Source organism: Lissotriton vulgaris, chromosome 8 (genome assembly GCF_964263255.1).
Source record: "Lissotriton vulgaris chromosome 8, aLisVul1.2, whole genome shotgun sequence".
In the NCBI taxonomy this organism is placed as follows: domain Eukaryota; kingdom Metazoa; phylum Chordata; class Amphibia; order Caudata; family Salamandridae; genus Lissotriton; species Lissotriton vulgaris.
In genome coordinates, this window is record NC_141696.1 from 1,531,662,936 (window position 1) to 1,531,675,696 (window position 12,761).

Genomic DNA, 12,761 nt, shown 5'->3' on the forward strand with positions numbered 1-12,761 from the left:
CGTAGCAGCCCCTATCCGAAAGGAATGGGTCCCAAATTCGCCCGGGTTCAAGCCCGCAGCGGCAATTGACATCGCAAGCACCCGCTGAAACTGAAATTTCGTCAGTGGGGTGGCGTCAGCGTGTCTTAACAAAGTCCCCCCCCATGATGCCACCCTTCGTGCTAGGTAATCCTCTAAACACTTTACCGGACATATGGAGGACCCAGGAATCCTGCGTATGATGACGCAGTCACCCATCCCATCTTGATCAGTCTTGGACTTTACAAAGGAGACAGTCATTGTTTCTCCCCTGATCTGAACGTGTTCATGGCACAAACCCCCTGCCACATCCAGTTTGTTCCTTGCAACTAGTTCGCTTACCCGCATTGCTCCGTGAAATGCTAGCGTAAAAGCGGCTCGGAACAGCACCGCCTCAAACTGAGATGAACATGTGGCCGGGAGTGTGGCCAACAACTGGGACAATCTATCCAAACCTATCGGGCGCCTTTCATCTACTCTGCGACCCTCAAGGCGTTGCCACCCACGCAGCGCTTTCTGTACAACGAAAGACGCTGTTGGGTCCTGGATAGCGTGTGCTCTGGCAACAAAGGAAATGGCAGCACGATGCCTCTGGGCCGTAGCCACCGATTTCCCAGCCCCACGTAAGGACATCAGGAAATTCACTACCCATTCCTCGTGACCCCAAAGTCGCTCTCTATCACTCCCCAAAAAGGCTAAATAGGCTCGAAACGCCCCTTCGTATGCCTTCCTCGTCCTTGGTGCTAGACTCTCTCCCACGAGGTGACGAAGTTCGGGGCACCGAGAGACCAGAGAGCTTCGGGAAAGGGTGCCGGCTCTGGGTCCGCTGAGGGGAGGAAACCCGAAAAGGCCTGCATTTGAAAACGAGACAGTGCGTCAGCCGCCTGATTCATCACCCCTGGAACATGCTTTGCTCTGAATAGCACGTTCAATTGCATACACAGTAAAACAATTTCCTTAAGCAGCCTTAAAATCAGTTTACAACGTGCTGCCTGACTATTGATGCACTCGACCACGGTCATATTGTCAGACCAAAATATGACAGAGTGATCTTTGAACCCATCGGGCCATGTTCTCAAGGCCACCAAGATGGGAAACAGTTCCAGGAAAGCAATATTACTCGTCAGACCATTCTCATGCCACCATGTCGGCCATCTTTGTGCCGACCATTTCGTGCCGAAGATGGCGCCAAAACCTATGCTTCCTGCTGAATCTGTCCATAGCCCCAGCTCTTCAGAAGACACGGCTGGTTTATTCCAGACGATTCTACCATTGAAGTCCGCCAGAAATGCTATCCAAATACGCATGTCCTGGCGGATCTCGGCCGATAGTCTCGTGCGATGATGGCACTCTTTAAGGCCGACCATCGCTTGGGCAATTGAACGGGAAAAGGGGCGGGCCATTGGTATTACCCTCAGGGCAAAATTCAACTGTCCCACCAACTGCTGTAATTGTTGCAGCGTAACTTTCGATGCATTTATACACACTTGCAGCGCAGCCCTGAACTTCAACACTTTCTCAGTTGGCAAACGGAAACAACCCTCAATGGAGTCCAACTCGATCCCCAGAAACTCGAGGCAAGTCGTAGGACCCACTGTTTTACCCGGCGCCAATGGCACACCAAACTGTTTCATTAACACACAAAATTCGGCCAAGGCCCGGCCACATTCAAGATCCCCGGCTGCCCCAAGAAACAGAAAATCATCAAGGTAGTGCATTACATATTGGAAACCTGTTTTCTTTGTGAAGACCCATTGTAGAAAACTACTGAATTTCTCGAAATAAGCACAGGATATAGAGCACCCCATTGGCATACACCTATCCATGTAATAACAACCCTGAAACATGAATCCTAGGAGACGCTGGTCGTCTGGGTGTACCGGGAGCAATCGGAACGCTGACTCGATATCTGACTTCGCCATCAGCGCCCCGGGCCCCAGGCGATTCAAAATGGCTACGGCCTCATCGAAGGATGCGTACCGCACCGAACACACTTCTGGATCGATTGCATCATTTACGGAAAGACCTCGTGGAGCTGATAAATTATGAATCAGTCGGAACTCACCGGGGTCTTTCTTGGGGACTACCCCTAAGGGAGAACAAACAAAATTCTGAACCGGAGGTATACTGAACGGGCCGGCGACCCGACCTCGTGCAACCTCTTTACGGATCTTATCCTGAACTACGGGCGTATGCTGCAGGACGGATAGTTGATTTTTGCACTTCCCCACACCCTGAAAGTCCCCTACCGGGATGCGGAAACCATACGAAAAACCGTTCCGCAGCACCCCAGCAGAAGTACGATCCGGGTATTCACTGAGCCAGGGAATCATCGCCAGGGTATCAATCGGGGTAGGTAAAGGCGCCCCTCGGACTATATTAGACCTGTTTGGCACCTCCTCTCCCCCCATTATCACCCGTTCTGGCTCTGCACGAGGACTCAGGATGGGACGACCCGCAACCACTACATTCATGTTTGAATTTACACGATCCCTGGGGTCTAGTACATTTACCTCTGTTGAAATTAAAGCAGAAACCCCTTTTTCCAGTATTGCCGGCAGGTTTCGAGTAATCGTCGGCACCCGTACCTGATCGAAAGGGCGTCCCCGCATATTGCCGGGAGGATTCGCCAACATTACTTCCCACCAACGGCATTTTCAACATTCCTGACTCCTTCATTTTATCCCAAGTCAAGGAATCATAACAATCCCAGGTTAAACTTTTATTATGCTCCTTTTCCTTTCTGAACAGATTATCGTAACAGAACCAATGATTACCCTGGTGCGATGTCGAGTACCCCATGATTCGTGATTGATAGATTGGGAACTCGGAAAGCAACTCAGGTCTACGTTCCCCCAAGATTGATGTAAAGATTCCCCAAGCATTGCCCCAATTGCCGATATTCTCATTCACTTTAAAGGCGGCCATTTTTGCGCGCCAAACACTCGGATGCATGAGATCCTTCTGACTCTTTACATGCTCTACCTCATAATGATCAACAAGCAATGAGAAAATGTTCACATACTCCCCCGCCCAAATCTTTTCCTTAATTGCCAAAGGAACATGTTGCCCCAACTTTTCTCTCCGAGAGGGTGTTGACTCATCCCTCACAATCGGCAATGGCCGCTTACCTGCACCTGACGCTGCCTCTGTGGTCGCAATCGTCCCTGGTGTCTTGTCCCCTACTGCAGCCGGCACGGGCACCTTGGCTGCTTCCCGTTTCTCACGCAATTGCTTTATCAGCGCCTGCGCATCGACAGCCGTGGCGCCCTCGTTACCTTTACCCAACCACGCTGCCAATTGTGCTGCCAGCTCGGGCGGCATATCATCCTCAGACACGGGGGTGACCACAACGGGAATCGGATTCCCCTCCTCCGGCACGGGAGTTGGAGCCTCGAGCGGGGCACTGGGACCCGGGATGTCTTCACCCGCTGCCCCCCTCCTGGGCCTCTTGTTTTTCCCTCCCGGGGCTGCTCCCGCCAAAGGACGTTTTGGACCCCCTTCCTCGTTCTTGTCCACCCGCTTCTTTAGCTCGGACATCTCCTTCATGAGAACACGCAGCATCTGGTCAGTAGTCATGCGCTTTCCCACCTTCTTCGGCATTCTCCAACAAAGTAACTGTAAAACAAACAAGAACGATTAAAACGCTCAAAATTGGCTCTTCGTTCCGTCTCGAGCTCACGTGCAGCGAGGAGGTGCAGCTTCAGAGCACAGGAACAAGAGGATGTCTTCTGGTCTTGCGTCCATTTTTATCCATCTTCAGGGCGGGCGTAAACCCGCCCCTGCCTGCCCCGAGGGCGTGGCCGGCGGCGTCAGTGTCTAGGCCAGCCCACTCTAGGGTGGGAAAAAGCGCGCCCCGGCTACGCCGCTTCGGGCATACCAGCCGAGACGCGCCTCCCGCCCAAAATGGCTTCCCGGGGGGATCGAGGCACTCTGCCATACGTTCGGGGGGACCGAGTGGTCGCCCCTTTCCAGATATGTTTTAAGGAGTCCTGTATCATTCCCCAGTTAACTGGTGCAATGGGTAAATAGCATTTTTGGGATCCAGGTTAGGTAGTTGTTTTTTTAACTCTGAATGGACTAGCACTATACTACCTAGATATATTTGGCATGAGTAGGTAAGCAATGTCATCTGACTACTGACATCTGTGTTCAAGGGGAAGTGGAATGTGATGCAGACAAGAGTTTACTTTACAAAAAAGGACGAAATGGGAAACATTCATTGTCAAACCTGAAGGCAAGATAGGTGGAAGAAAGTTTAAAAGGAGGAGAGAAAGCAAAGTCTATGTTGAATTGATCATTTTGTAGATCAGTTGATAAAAATGTTGATAGAGAAAAAAGTACTACAGCTGATTCCAAGACGTATTTTGTTAGAAGCAAGACACCTCTCAACTGTGCCAAAACCCAGGATTGAACCAGGGACCTTTAGATCTTCAGTCTAACGCTCTCCCAACTGAGCTATTGCGGCCTGCTTATAGCTGTGGTCTTCATACTTTAATTTAAACCATTTAACAAAATAGATGCAGGAACTGGATTTTTAACCTCATATGGTAGAGATATGTTTTAAGGAGTCCTGTATCATTCCGCAATTAACTGGTGCAATGAGCAAATAGCATTTTTGGGATCCAGGTTAGGTAGTTGATTTTTTAACTCTGAATGGACTAGCACTATATTACCCAGATATATTTGGCATGAGTAGGTAAGCAATGTCATCTGACTACTGACATCTGTGTTCAAGGGGAAGTGGAAGGTAATGCAGACAAGAGTTTACTTTACAAAAAAGCATGAAATGGGAAATATTCATTGTCAAACCTGAAGGTAAGAGAGGTGGAAGCAAGTTTAGAAGGAGGACATAAAGCAAAGTCTATGTTAAATTGATTGTGTTGTAGATCAGTTGGAAAAAATTTGATGAATAGAGAAAAAGTACTACAGCTGATTCCAAGACCTATTTTGTTAGAAGCAAGGAACCTCTCAACTGTGCCGAAACCCGGGATTGAACCAGGGACCTTTAGATCTTCAGTCTGACGCTCTCCCAACTGAGCTATTTCGGCCTGCTTATAGCTGTGGTCTTCATACTTTAATTTAAACCATTTAACAAAATAGATGCAGGACCTGGATTTTTAACCTCATATGGTAGAGATATGTTTTAAGGAGTCCTGTATCATTCCGCAATTAACTGGTGCAATGGGTAAATAGCATTTTTTGGATCCAGGTTAGGTAGTTGTTTTTTTAACTGTGAATGGACTAGCACTATATTACCCAGATATATTTGGCATGAGTAGGTAAGCAATGTCATCTGACTACTGACATCTGTGTTCAAGGGGAAGTGGAAGGTAATGCAGACAAGAGTTTACTTTACAAAAAAGCATGAAATGGGAAATTTTAATTGTCAAACCTGAAGGTAAGAGAGGTGGAAGCAAGTTTAGAAGGAGGACATAAAGCAAAGTCTATGTTAAATTGATTGTGTTTCGTAGATCAGTTGGAAAAAAATTGATGAATAGAGAAAAAGTACTACAGCTGATTCCAAGACCTATTTTGTTAGAAGCAAGGAACCTCTCAACTGTGCCGAAACCCGGGATTGAACCAGGGACCTTTAGATCTTCAGTCTAACGCTCTCCCAACTTAGCTTTTTCGGCCTGCTTATAGCTGTGGTCTTCATACTTTAATTTAAACCATTTAACAAAATAGATGCAGGACCTGGATTTTTAACCTCATATGGTAGAGATATGTTTTAAGGAGTCCTATATCATTCCGCAATTAACTGGTGCAATGGGTAAATAGCATTTTTGGGATCCAGGTTAGGTAGTTGTTTTTTTAACTCTGAATGGACTAGCACTATATTACCCAGATATATTTGGCATGAGTAGGTAAGCAATGTCATCTGACTACTGACATCTGTGTTCAAGGGAAAGTGGAAGGTAATGCAGACAAGAGTTTACTTTACAAAAAAGCATGAAATGGGAAATATTCATTGTCAAACCTGAAGGTAAGAGAGGTGGAAGCAAGTTTAGAAGGAGGATATAAAGCAAAGTCTATGTTAAATTGATTGTGTTGTAGATCAGTTGGAAAAAATTTGATGAATAGAGAAAAAGTACTACAGCTGATTCCAAAACCTATTTTGTTAGAAGCAAGGAACCTCTCAACTGTGCCGAAACCCGGGATTGAACCAGGGACCTTCAGATCTTCAGTCTTACGCTCTCCCAACTGAGCTATTTCGGCCTTCTGATTGCTGGGGTCTTCATACTTTAATTTGAACCATTTAACAAAATAGATGCAGGACCTGGATTTTTAACCTCATATGGTAGAGATATGTTTGGAGGAGTCCTGTATCATTCCCCAGTTAACTGGTGCAATCGGTAAATAGCATTTTTGGGATCCAGGTTAGGTAGTTGTTTTTTTAACTCTGAATGGACTAGCACTATATTACCTAGATATATTTGGCATGAGTAGGTAAGCAATGTCATCTGACTACTGACATCTGTGTTCAAGGGGAAGTGGAATGTGATGCAGACAAGAGTTTACTTTACAAAAAAGGACGAAATGGGAAACATTCATTGTCAAACCTGAAGGCAAGATAGGTGGAAGAAAGTTTAAAAGGAGGACAGAAAGCAAAGTCTATGTTGAATTGATCATTTTGTAGATCAGTTGATAAAAATGTTAATAGAGAAAAAAGTACTACAGCTGATTCCAAGACCTATTTTGTTAGAAGCAAGGAACCTCTCAACTGTGCCGAAACCCAGGATTGAACCAGGGACCTTTAGATCTTCAGTCTAACACTCTCCCAACTGAGATATTGCGGCCTGCTTATAGCTGTGGTCTTCATACTTTAATTTAAACCATTTAACAAAATAGATGCAGGACCTGGATTTTTAACCTCATATGGTAGAGATATGTTTTAAGGAGTCCTGTATCATTCCGCAATTAACTGGTGCAATGGGAAAATAGCATTTTTGGGATCCAGGTTAGGTAGTTGTTTTTTTAACTCTGAATGGACTAGCACTATATTACCCAGATATATTTGGCATGAGTAGGTAAGCAATGTCATCTGACTACTGACATCTGTGTTCAAGGTGAAGTGGAAGGTAATGCAGACAAGAGTTTACTTTACAAAAAAGCATGAAATGGGAAATATTCATTGTCAAACCTTAAGGTAAGAGAGGTGGAAGCAAGTTTAGAAGGAGGACATAGAGCAAAGTCTATGTTAAATTGATTGTGTTGTAGATCAGTTGGAAAAAATGTGATGAATAGAGAAAAAGTACTACAGCTGATTCCAAGACCTATTTTGTTAGAAGCAAGGAACCTCTCAACTGTGCCGAAACCCGGGATTGAACCAGGGACCTTTAGATCTTCAGTCTAACGCTCTCCCAACTGAGCTATTTCGGCCTGCTTATAGCTGTGGTCTTCATACTTTAATTTAAACCATTTAACAAAATAGATGCAGGACCTGGATTTTTAACCTCATATGGTAGAGATATGTTTTAAGGAGTCCTGTATCATTCCGCAATTAACTGGTGCAATGGGTAAATAGCATTTTTGGGATCCAGGTTAGGTAGTTGTTTTTTTAACTCTGAATGGACTAGCACTATATTACCCAGATATATTTGGCATGAGTAGGTAAGCAATGTCATCTGACTACTGACATCTGTGTTCAAGGGGAAGTGGAAGGTAATGCAGACAAGAGTTTACTTTACAAAAAAGCATGAAATGGGAAATATTCATTGTCAAACCTGAAGGTAAGAGAGGTGGAAGCAAGTTTAGAAGGAGGACATAAAGCAAAGTCTATGTTAAATTGATTGTGTTGTAGATCAGTTGGAAAAAATTTGATGAATAGAGAAAAGGAACTACAGCTGATTCCAAGACCTATTTTGTTAGAAGCAAGGAACCTCTCAACTGTGCCAAAACCCAGGATTGAACCAGGGACCTTTAGATCTTCAGTCTAACGCTCTCCCAACTGAGCTATTTCGGCCTTCTGATAGCTGGGTTCTTCATACTTTAATTTGAACCATTTAACAAAATAGATGCAGGACCTGGATTTTTAACCTCATATGGTAGAGATATGTTTTAAGGAGTCCTGTATCATTCCCCAGTTAACTGGTGCAATGGGTAAATAGCATTTTTGGGATCCAGGTTAGGTAGTTGTTTTTTTAACTCTGAATGGACTAGCACTATATTACCCAGATATATTTGGCATGAGTAGGTAAGCAATGTCATCTGACTACTGACATCTGTGTTCAAGGGGAAGTGGAATGTGATGCAGACAAGAGTTTACTTTACAAAAAAGGACGAAATGGAAAACATTCATAGTCAAACCTGAAGGCAAGATAGGTGGAAGAAAGTTTAAAAGGAGGACAGAAAGCAAAGTCTATGTTGAATTGATCATTTTGTAGATCAGTTGATAAAAATGTTAATAGAGAAAAAAGTACTACAGCTGATTCCAAGACCTATTTTGTTAGAAGCAAGGAACCTCTCAACTGTGCCGAAACCCAGGATTGAACCAGGGACCTTTAGATCTTCAGTCTAACACTCTCCCAACTGAGATATTGCGGCCTGCTTACAGCTGTGGTCTTCATACTTTAATTTAAACCATTTAACAAAATAGATGCAGGACCTGGATTTTTAACCTCATATGGTAGAGATATGTTTTAAGGAGTCCTGTATCATTCCGCAATTAACTGGTGCAATGGGCAAATAGCATTTTTGGGATCCAGGTTAGGTAGTTGTTTTTTTAACTCTGAATGTACTAGCACTATATTACCCAGATATATTTGGCATGAGTAGGTAAGCAATGTCATCTGACTACTGACATCTGTGTTCAAGGGGAAGTGGAAGGTAATGCAGACAAGAGTTTACTTTACAAAAAAGCATGAAATGGGAAATATTCATTGTCAAACCTGAAGGTAAGAGAGGTGGAAGCAAGTCTAGAAGGAGGACAGAAAGCAAAGTCTATGTTAAATTGATTGTGTTGTAGATCAGTTAAAAAAAATTTGATGAATACAGAAAAAGGACTACAGCTGATTCCAAGACCTATTTTGTTAGAAGCAAAGAACCTCTCAACTGTGCCGAAACCCGGGATTGAACCAGGGACCTTTAGATCTTCAGTCTAACACTCTGCCAACTGAGCTATTTCAGCCTGCTGATATCTGTGGTCTTCATACTTTAATTTGAACCATTTAACAAAATAGATGCAGGACCTGGATTTTTAACCTCATATGGTAGAGATATGTTTTAAGGAGTCCTGCATCATTCCGCAATTAACTGGTGCAATGGGTAAATAGCATTTTTGGGATCCAGGTTAGGTAGTTGTTTTTTTAACTCTGAATGGACTAGCACTATATTACCCAGATATATTTGGCATGAGTAGGTAAGCAATGTCATCTGACTACTGACATCTGTGTTCAAGGGGAAGTGGAAGGTAATGCAGACAAGAGTTTACTTTACAAAAAAGCATGAATTGGGAAATATTCATTGTCAAACCTGAAGGTAAGAGAGGTGGAAGCAAGTTTAGAAGGAGGACATAAAGCAAAGTCTATGTTAAATTGATTGTGTTGTAGATCAGTTGGAAAAAATTTGATGAATAGAGAAAAAGAACTACAGCTGATTCCAAGACCTATTTTGTTAGAAGCAAGGAACCTCTCAACTGTGCCGAAACCCAGGATTGAACCAGGGACCTTTAGATCTTCAGTCTAACGCTCTCCCAACTGAGCTATTTCGGCCTTCTGATAGCTGAGTTCTTCATACTTTAATTTGAACCATTTAACAAAATAGATGCAGGACCTGGATTTTTAACCTCATATGGTGGAGATATGTTTTAAGGAGTCCTGTATCATTCCCCAGTTAACTGGTGCAATGGGTAAATAGCATTTTTGGGATCCAGGTTAGGTAGTTGTTTTTTTAACTCTGAATGGACTAGCACTATATTACCCAGATATATTTGGCATGAGTAGGTAAGCAATGTCATCTGACTACTGACATCTGTGTTCAAGGGGAAGTGGAATGTGATGCAGACAAGAGTTTACTTTACAAAAAAGGACGAAATGGAAAACATTCATAGTCAAACCTGAAGGCAAGATAGGTGGAAGAAAGTTTAAAAGGAGGACAGAAAGCAAAGTCTATGTTGAATTGATCATTTTGTAGATCAGTTGATAAAAATGTTAATAGAGAAAAAAGTACTACAGCTGATTCCAAGACCTATTTTGTTAGAAGCAAGGAACCTCTCAACTGTGCCGAAACCCAGGATTGAACCAGGGACCTTTAGATCTTCAGTCCAACACTCTCCCAACTGAGATATTGCAGCCTGCTTACAGCTGTGGTCTTCATACTTTAATTTAAACCATTTAACAAAATTGATGCAGGACCTGGATTTTTAACCTCATATGGTAGAGATATGTTTTAAGGAGTCCTGTATCATTCCGTAATTAACTGGTGCAATGGGCAAATAGCATTTTTGGGATCCAGGTTAGGTAGTTGTTTTTTTAACTCTGAATGTACTAGCACTATATTACCCAGATATATTTGGCATGAGTAGGTAAGCAATGTCATCTGACTACTGACATCTGTGTTCAAGGGGAAGTGGAAGGTAATGCAGACAAGAGTTTACTTTACAAAAAAGCATGAAATGGGAAATATTCATTGTCAAACCTGAAGGTAAGAGAGGTGGAAGCAAGTCTAGAAGGAGGACAGAAAGCAAAGTCTATGTTAAATTGATTGTGTTGTAGATCAGTTAAAAAAAATTTGATGAATACAGAAAAAGGACTACAGCTGATTCCAATACCTATTTTGTTAGAAGCAAAGAGCCTCTCAACTGTGCCGAAACCCGGGATTGAACCAGGGACCTTTAGATCTTCAGTCTAACACTCTGCCAACTGAGCTATTTCAGCCTGCTGATATCTGTGGTCTTCATACTTTAATGTGAACCATTTAACAAAATAGATGCAGGACCTGGATTTTTAACCTCATATGGTAGAGATATGTTTTAAGGAGTCCTGCATCATTCCGCAATTAACTGGTGCAATGGGTAAATAGCATTTTTGGGATCCAGGTTAGGTAGTTGTTTTTTTAACTCTGAATGGACTAGCACTATATTACCCAGATATATTTGGCATGAGTAGGTAAGCAATGTCATCTGACTACTGACATCTGTGTTCAAGGGGAAGTGGAAGGTAATGCAGACAAGAGTTTACTTTACAAAAAAGCATGAAATGGGAAATATTCATTGTCAAACCTGAAGGTAAGAGAGGTGGAAGCAAGTTTAGAAGGAGGACATAAAGCAAAGTCTATGTTAAATTGATTGTGTTGTAGATCAGTTGGAAAAAATTTGATGAATAGAGAAAAAGAACTACAGCTGATTCCAAGACCTACTTTGTTAGAAGCAAGGAACCTCTCAACTGTGCCGAAACCCAGGATTGAACCAGGGACCTTTAGATCTTCAGTCTAACGCTCTCCCAACTGAGCTATTTCGGCCTTCTTATAGCTGGGGTCTTCATACTTTAATTTGAACCATTTAACAAAATAGATGCAGGACCTGGATTTTTAACCTCATATGGTAGAGATATGTTTTAAGGAGTCCTGTATCATTCCCCAGTTAACTGGTGCAATGGGTAAATAGCATTTTTGGGATCCAGGTTAGGTAGTTGTTTTTTTAACTCTGAATGGACTAGCACTATATTACCCAGATATATTTGGCATGAGTAGGTAAGCAATGTCATCTGACTACTGACATCTGTGTTCAAGGGGAAGTGGAATGTGATGCAGACAAGAGTTTACTTTACAAAAAAGGACGAAATGGAAAACATTCATAGTCAAACCTGAAGGCAAGATAGGTGGAAGAAAGTTTAAAAGGAGGACAGAAAGCAAAGTCTATGTTGAATTGATCATTTTGTAGATCAGTTGATAAAAATGTTGATAGAGAAAAAAGTACTACAGCTGATTCCAAGACCTATCTTGTTAGAAGCAAGGAACCTCTCAACTGTGCCGAAACCCGGGATTGAACCAGGGACCTTTATATCTTCAGTGTAACGCTCTCCCAACTTAGCTATTTCGGCCTGCTTATAGCTGTGGTCTTCATACTTTAATTTAGACCATTTAACAAAATAGATGCAGGACCTGGATTTTTAACCTCATATGGTGAGATATGTTTTAAGGAGTCCTGTATCATTCCGCAATTAACTGGTGCAATGGGTAAATAGCATTTTTGGGATCCAGGTTAGGTAGTTGTTTTTTTAACTCTGAATGGACTAGCACTATATTACCCAGATATATTTGGCATGAGTAGGTTAGCAATGTCATCTGACTACTGACATCTGTGTTCAAGGGGAATTGGAAGGTAATGCAGACAAGAGTTTACTTTACAGAAAAGCATGAAATGGGAAATATTCATTGTCAAACCTGAAGGTAAGAGAGGTGGAAGCAAGTTTAGAAGGAGGATATAAAGCAAAGTCTATGTTAAATTGATTGTGTTGTAGATCAGTTGGAAAAAATTTGATGAATAGAGAAAAAGTACTACAGCTGATTCCAAGACCTATTTTGTTAGAAGCAAGGAACCTCTCAACTGTGCCGAAACCCGGGATTGAACCAGGGACCTTTAGATCTTCAGTCTAACGCTCTCCCAACTGAGCTATTTCGGCCTTCTGATAGCTGGGGTCTTCACACTTTAATTTGAACCATTTAACAAAATAGATGCAGGACCTGGATTTTTAACCTCATATGGTAGAGATATGTTTTAAGGAGTCCTGTATCATTCCCCA

The 12,761-nt window shown here is 42.6% G+C and overlaps 2 non-coding genes across 2 annotated transcripts; both read right to left on the bottom strand.

Annotated features, from left to right (window-relative positions):
• Positions 1–7,328: 7,328 nt before the first annotated feature.
• On the bottom strand, positions 7,329–7,401 carry TRNAF-GAA (transfer RNA phenylalanine (anticodon GAA)). The gene has a single exon. It is a non-coding gene; the product is annotated as a tRNA-Phe (tRNA).
• Positions 7,402–12,568: 5,167 nt separating this feature from the next.
• On the bottom strand, positions 12,569–12,641 carry TRNAF-GAA (transfer RNA phenylalanine (anticodon GAA)). The gene has a single exon. It is a non-coding gene; the product is annotated as a tRNA-Phe (tRNA).
• Between the last annotated feature and the right edge of the window lie 120 nt (positions 12,642–12,761).